Below are 7,833 nucleotides of genomic sequence, written 5' to 3'. Positions count from 1 at the left end.
TCAACTATAATACCATCCTACAGTTAGACATCTTTTGCAAAAGGCAAGGGAAATGGACAGAAGTTCCTTATGTTCAGGCTTCTATGGCCTTAAGAGAGAAGCTAAGAGCTATGGAAGTCCTATGTTAGGAAACCTTGCCGGCTGGGACCCATTAAGGCTACACAGAAGCCCTCTCTAGTGGCACCCCTGGAGCAACAGGAGCCCCAGACAGAAGATTCAAGTCCTAACACTCTCACCATCTTCAGCTTCTCCCCCACCCTATAAGGCTCTTTACCCTTCAGTACCAGAAATGCAGCCAGAACCTCTTTGCCCCCTTCAGAGAGTAGTAAGTAGGCCTCAAAGAATTACCTGAGTCCACAGCCCTTTTTCTTTGCCTGACCTTAACCAGTGCTGCACCCTCTTAGGCAGATTCTTGGAGGACCTAGCCAGTTCATCGAAGAATTCGAGGCACTGACCCCCTCTTTTGACCTTACCTGGAAGGACGTAAATATTATCCTTTCCCACTGCTGCACTGAGGAAAAGGCCCATATTTGGGCACAAGCTTAAACATATGCTGATGGATTACACATTGTCCAACCACATCAATACCCTGTGAGCCTAATGGCAGTGTCTCTAATGGATTCCAATTGAGACTATCAACCAGGCCAGCCTGGAATCACTAGAAGTGATCACATGGTCTTTTGCCTCATTGATGGGATGAAATAATGTATAATTAAACCTGTTAACTATGATAAGGTTAAAGAGATCACCCAAGGCCAAGATGAAAATCCAGCCCTATTTCAGACCTGATTGGAAAATGCCCTCAGAAAGTATACAAATGTAGACCCAACTACTTTTGTATTTGCAACCCAATTCATTAGTCATTCAGCCCCTGATATCCTTCAAAAGCTCCAAAAGCTTGCCATGGGGCCCCAAACCCCTCTCAACCTTCTATTGACACAGCCTTCCATGTCTTTAACAATAGAGACTAGATTGAGAAGGAAAGGAAAGAACAGCGTGACTTAAGGAAGGAATGATGGCAAGCCAGGCTTTTGGCAGCTGTCATGACAAGACCTAATCCACCTCCTGGTCACGCCAAAATTATTCCCAGAAGACCTCCACCAGGGAAGGGAGCCTGTTTTAGCTGTGGGGGTCCCGAACATGAGCAAGGAATGCCAGGAAACAGGTGCCAGCCTACACCCAAAATGCCATGCCCACTCTGCAAGAAGATGGGTTACTGGAAGAGAGAATGCCCCCAGCTTCAAAGGGAGCAAGGAAATTCCCCCACACCTGTCACGGCAGTGTTTGATTGACTGGACCCATGATCTCCCAAGGTTCCCAAGACAGTCATCATCACACGGGAGGAACTGTGGGTGACCACTGACATGGCAGGTAAGCTTGTCCAGTTTCTAGTGGACATGGGAGCTACTTACTCTGTCCTGACTTCTCATGCTGGGCCACTTGCCACTGAAACCTGCTCTGTTGTTGGGGTCAAAGGAAAACCAAAACTAAAACATTTCACCACCCCTCTAGCTTGCACCTGGGGAAAGACTCATAACTCACAAGTTTCTTGTCATGTCTGAATGCCCCAGCCCGTTATTGGGAAGAGATTTTCTCTCAGCCTTGGGGGCAACTCTTACTCTTCCTGAAAACCAAAGCCAAGGAATGTTTTTGGCTGGACTATGTGTTATACAAGACACAGACAATCCAACCCAAAATATCCCCCCAGAAATTGAAAAACTTTTACATCCACAGGTGTGGGACCAGGGAATCTCAGGGAAGGCAAAGTTTGTCACTCCTGTAAAAATAACCTTAAAGGAAACTAATAACTTCCCTTTCAGGAGCCAATACCCCATAAAACCAGAGGCTCGATGAGGCCTCCAACCCCTAAACTCAAAATTAATTAAATATGGGCTTTTGGTGCCATGCCAATCTTCCTATAATACTCCAATCTTACCTGTCCTCAAACCAAATGGGGAAATGTAGAATGGTCCAAGAGCTCCTGGCTGGCTCGCCAAGATGTTCCAGGTGAATTTAAGGTTCTTGCCTCAACGCGGAAAGAACTTGGAGACGAGACAAGGAGGTTAAGAAAGTAAAGTGAGAATTCATTTAAGCAAGAATATGCTCTCAGAGGCAGAGCAGGGGGACAGGTGAGTAGCTGCCGCCTTGGGTTTCTTTGGCAAGCCAGTTATGGGGGGCATACAAATGAAGGGGTGGAATATTCACTGGGGAAGGAGGAGTTTGTTGTATTCCCTGATTTTCATCATAGCTCCATCTTCCCAAGGGGAGGAGGGATTTTTGCCTTTATTTAGCTTAGATCAGAAGTGTCATGGTGTCGGTGAACGATGGGTACTTCTTAGCTGCAAGGCTCATTTTATTGTAATGAGAGCATAATGAGCAACAGGTTACATCTGGACGCAGGAGATTCCCGCCTTTCCCCCACCTTCTTTTGTCTGCCTCCAGGACGCTTATCACCCAAAATGTGTCATTTCCTGTCAGTCTGGAGGTTCCTGATTTTCTTTGTCTGCCCATGGACCTCCATTGTTTACAAGATGCATGAATTTCTTCTACCTGCTCCCTGCCCCCATTTCTTTGCTCATATCTAGCTACCTGCCTGCTGTAGCAAAGGCACATCAATAGAGCTATCTAAAATGAACACAGAGAGAAAAAAAAATTGTGTAATTTGAATTTCAGCAGGGAAGAAGAGAAAACATCTTTGGAGAAATAATCATGAAAATTTTCCCAAATTTGATAAAAATTTTGAAGCAGGGTTTCTCAACAGCAGTGCTGTTGAAGTTTTGTGTAAGATAATTCTTTAGTATGGGAGACTATTCTTTTCATTTTAGGGTGTTTGGCATCATCCTAGTAGATATCAGTAGCACCCCCACTTATTTAACAATGAAAAATGTCTGCAGACACTGCCAAATTAACCCTGTGGGGTAAAGTTTTCCCTGGCTCAGATATCCAGAATATATAAAGAACTCCTGCAACTCGATATCAAACACACACACACACACACACACACACACACACACACACACACAATCTGATTAAAATATGGGAAAATGGCTTGAATAGATATTTATCCAAAGAAGATATGAAGATATGCAAAAGACTAATAAGCACATGAAAATATTCTCAACATCTTTAATCATTAGGAAAATGCAAATCAAAACTTCTAAGAGCTACCACTTCACACTCATGAGGAAGACTAGTAATCAAAAAATAGAAAATAACAAGTGCTGGAATGGATATGGAGAAATTGGAACACTTGTGATTACAGAACAATAAAATTCATCCAATCTACACAACAGAGGGAAAAAATACATTGAAAAAATGGACAGATCCTCAGGAATCTGTGAGAAAAAAAAAACAAAAGATAAAAACTTCTCAGTAGAATTCTAGGAAGGGAGAGACAGAGTGAAGGTGAACAAGTATTTGAAGGAATAATGGCTGAAAACTTCTGAAGTTTGGCAAAAGATAAAAACCTACTACCCCCAAAAATCAAATGCACCCCAAACAGGATGACCCCACAGAAATCCATGCCAGGACACATCACCATTGATCGTTTGAAAACAGAAGACAGGATAAATCCCTAATGTAGCCAGAGAATAACATATAGGGGAACAATAAATCAAATGAAAGCATATTATTTATCTTAAGCAATGGAGACCAGAAGGGAGTGGCACAATATTTTTCAAGTGCTCTAAGGAAAGAACTGTCATTCATGAATTCTATAGCTGGTCAAATTTTCTGTTAGGAAAGAAGGGGGTATTAAAACATTTTTAGATAAAAGAGCACTAAAAGAATTTGTCATTAGCAGAACTACCATATGAAGGAAAAAACAGAGCTGGAGGAATCAGACTCCCTGACTTCAGACTATACTACAAAGCTACAGTAATCAAGGCAATATGGTACTGTCACAAAAACAGAAATATAGATCAATGGAACAGGATAGAAAGCCCAGAGATAAACCCATGCACCCATGGTCAACTAATCTATGACAAAGGAGGAAAGGATATACAATGGAGAAAAGACAGTCTCTTCAATAAGTGGTGCTGGGAAAACTTGACAGCTACATGTAAAAGAATGAAATTAGAATACTCCCTAACACCATACACAAAAATAAACTCAAAAAACAAATTAACTACCATAATCCAGGGAAATAATGAATAAAATGAACTCAGAGCAAGAAGAATGCACAAAATTATATGCATAATATACATAATAAAATAGTACATAAAATAAATATGTGTGGATGTCCATGAAGTTGAAAACAGAAAAACAATTTAAAAAGATTGTAATGTATAATTTGAAAAGATCAATAAAATTAGCAAACTTCTAGTGAGGCTGACAAAGAAAAAAAGAAGATCAAAATTATTAATATCACAAATGAAACAAAGAGTATCACTACAGACTCTGCAAACTTCTTAAGACTAACAAAGAAATAGTATAAAGAATGATACACACAAAAGTTTGACAACTTAGATTAAATGTACCAATTCCTCAGAAGGCACAAACTACCACTACTCATCTAGTGTGAAATAGATATCCTATAACTATTAAAGTAATTTAATTCATAATTAAACAGTCTCCCAAAAAGAAATCTGCAGGCCCAAATGACTTCTCTGGTGAATTCTACCAAACATTTAATGAAGAATTAATATAAACTCTACTGAGTATTTTCTACCTCTATCTCTCATGAATATAAAGCAAAAATTGTTAATAAAATAATAACAAATTGAATTCAACAATATATAAAAATAATTATAAAATATGAACAAAAGGAATATTCCAGGGATAAAGGCTGGTTCAGTATTTGAAAATCAATCAATGTCATCTACCATGCTAATAACTTAGGAGAAAAGTACATAATCCTATCAATTGATGTAAAAGAAATAATTGACAAAAATCTAAATCCCACTCGATAAAAAACTTTCAAGAAGTTGGAATAGCTGGAAAACTGACTCTATATGATAAACAGCAGCTACAAAAATCCTACAACTAATATCATTAAAAAAATATAATTGAAAAATCCAGCACCTGTTCATGATAACGGCTTTCAGAAAAATAGTAATAGAGGGATCTTGATAAAGAACTCTTACAAAGAACATACAACTAACTTTATACTTCATGGTTAAATACTATATGCTTTCCCCTTAAAATCAGGAACAAGGAAAGGATGTCCACCCTCACCACTCTTACTCAACATAGTACTGAATGTTCCAGCAGGTGCAGTTGGCAAGGAAATGAAATAAAAATTGTACAGTTTGGAAGGAAAGAAACAAAACTGTCAGTATTTCCTGATGACATGATAGTATACACAGAAAATCCCAAGCAATCTACTAAAACCACCTAAAACTTATTCATCAGTTTAGCAAGGTTGCAAGATATGAAATTTAAAATAAATTGCATTTCTGTATACTAACAATGAACATTTGGAAACTAACATTAAAGTCAAAATATTACCTTTAATCTTTCCAAAGAAAATTCGATGCTTAAGTATATACTGCAAAAAAAATACACAGGTTTTGAAATTAAGAGAAATCACTTTAATGAAATAAGTCAAAGAAGGATTAAATAAATGGAAAGACATACCATATCCATAAATTGGAAAACTCAACATGGTCACAAAGTCAATTGTCCCAAAATGGGTCTGCAGGTTTAATGCAATTCTTATCAAGATCAGAGCACAGATTTTTGAAGATGTAAACAAGCTTAATCTAAAATATATATAGAAAGGCACAGGACCTAGAAAAGCTAAAATAATTTTGAAAAGAAAAAAGAATGGGGAGGTATTATCCACTCTATATTAAGGCCTATTATGTAGTTACAGTGATCAAGTGTAAGATTGGTATGGAGGGATAGACAAAAGATTAATGGAACAGAAAAGTAACTCAGAAATAGACCCATTCAAATATGCCCAGGATGACGGGAATATGGCAGAAGAGGAAGACGCGGAGATCACCTTCCTCCCCACAGATACACCAGAAATACATCTACATGTGGAACAACTCCTACAGAACACCTACTGAACACTGGCAGAAGACCTCAGACCTCCCAAAAGGCAAGAAACTCCCCACGTACCTGGGTAGGGCAAAAGAAAAAAGAATAAACAGAGACAAAAGAATAGGGATGGGACCTGCACCAGTGGGAGGGAACTGTGAAGGAGGAAAGGTTTCCACACACTAGGAAGCCCCTTCATGGGCAGAGACTGCGGGTGGTGAAGGGGGAAAGCTTTGGAGCCGTGGATGAGAGCACAGCACAGGGGTGCAGAGGGAAAAGCGGAGAGATTCCCGCACAGAGGATCAGTGCTGATTGGCACTCACCAGCCCAAGTGGCTTTTCTGCTCACCCACTGGGGCGGGTGGGGCTGGGAGCTGAGGCTCGGGCTTCAGTCAGAGCGCAGGGAGAAGACTGGATCTGGTGGCATGAACACAGCCTACAGGGGGTGAGTTCACCACGGTTAGCCAGGAGGGAGTCTGGGTAAAATTCTGGACCTGCTGAAGAGGTAAGAGACATTTTCTTCCCTCTTTGTTTCCTGGTGTGTGAGGAGAGGAGATTAAGAGTGCTGCTTAAAGGAGCTACAGAGAAGGGTGCAAGCCGTGGCTAAAAGTGTGGACCCCAGAGACGGGCATGAAACGCTAAGGATGCTGCTGCCACCACCAAGAAGCCTGTGGGCGAGCACAGGTCACTATCCACACCCCCGTTCTGTGGAGACTGTGCAGCCCTCCACTGCCAGGGTCCTGGGATCCAGGGACAACTTCCCCGGGAGAAAGCACAGCATGCCTCAGGCTGGTGCAACATCACACCTGCCTCTGCTGTCGCAGGCTCACCCTGCATTACATGCCCCTCCTTCCCCCCGGCCTGAGTGATCCAGAGTCCCTCGAAGCAGCTGCTCCTTTAACCCCGTCCTCTCTGAGCAAATAACAGATGCCCTCCTGTGACCTACACACAGAGGCAGGGCCAAATCTGAAGCTGAGACCCTGGGAGCTGTGAGAACAAAGAAGAGAAAAGGAAATCTCTCCCAGCAGCCTCAGAAAGAGTGGATTAAAGCTCCACAATCAACATGATGTACCCTGCATCTGTGGAATACATGAATAGACAACAAATCATCCAAAATTCAGGAGGTGGACTTTGAGAGCAAGATTTATGATTTTTTTCCCTTTTCCTCTTTTTGTGAGTGTGTATGTTTCTGTGTGAGATTTTGTCTGTATAGCTTTGCTTCCACCATTTGTCCTAGGGTTGTGTCTATTGTTTTTTTTTTCTTTTTTTTCTATTTTTTCTTTATTATTTTTTATTTTAACAACTTTATTATATTTTACCTTACTTTATTTTATTATACTTTACCTTCTTTCTTTCTTTTTTCCTTCCTTGCAGCCTTCCTTCCTTCCTTCCTCCCTCCCTCCCTCCCTCCTTTCTCTCTTTTGTTAATTTTCTTTCTTTCTTTCTTTCTTTGTTTCTTTCTTTTTTTCCTTCTAATTCAACTAATTCTTTGTTTCTACTTTTTCTCCCTTTTATTCTGAGCCGTGTGGATGAAAGGCTCTTGGTGCTACAGCCAGGAGTCAGTGCTCTGCCTCTGAGGTGGGAGAGCCAACATCAGGACACTGGTCCACAAGAGACTTCCCAGCTCCAAGTAATATCAAATGGAGAAAATCTCCCAGAGATCTACATCTCAAGACCAGCACCCAGCTTCACTCAACAACCAGCAAGCTACAGTGCTGGACACCCTAAGCAAAACACCTAGCAAGAAAGGAACACAACACAACCCATTAGCAGAAAGCCTGCCGAAAATCATAATAAGTCCACAGACACCCCAAAACTCACCACCAGACGTGGACCTGCCCACCAGAAA

The sequence above is a fragment of the Aethalodelphis obliquidens genome, unplaced genomic scaffold (genome assembly GCF_003676395.1).
Source record: "Aethalodelphis obliquidens isolate GAN/ISIS:26980383/991018 unplaced genomic scaffold, ASM367639v1 scaffold54, whole genome shotgun sequence".
Classification (NCBI taxonomy): Eukaryota; Metazoa; Chordata; class Mammalia; order Artiodactyla; family Delphinidae; genus Aethalodelphis; species Aethalodelphis obliquidens.
The sequence above is the reverse complement of the archived record's forward strand: the minus strand, read 5'-3'. Positions refer to the sequence as shown.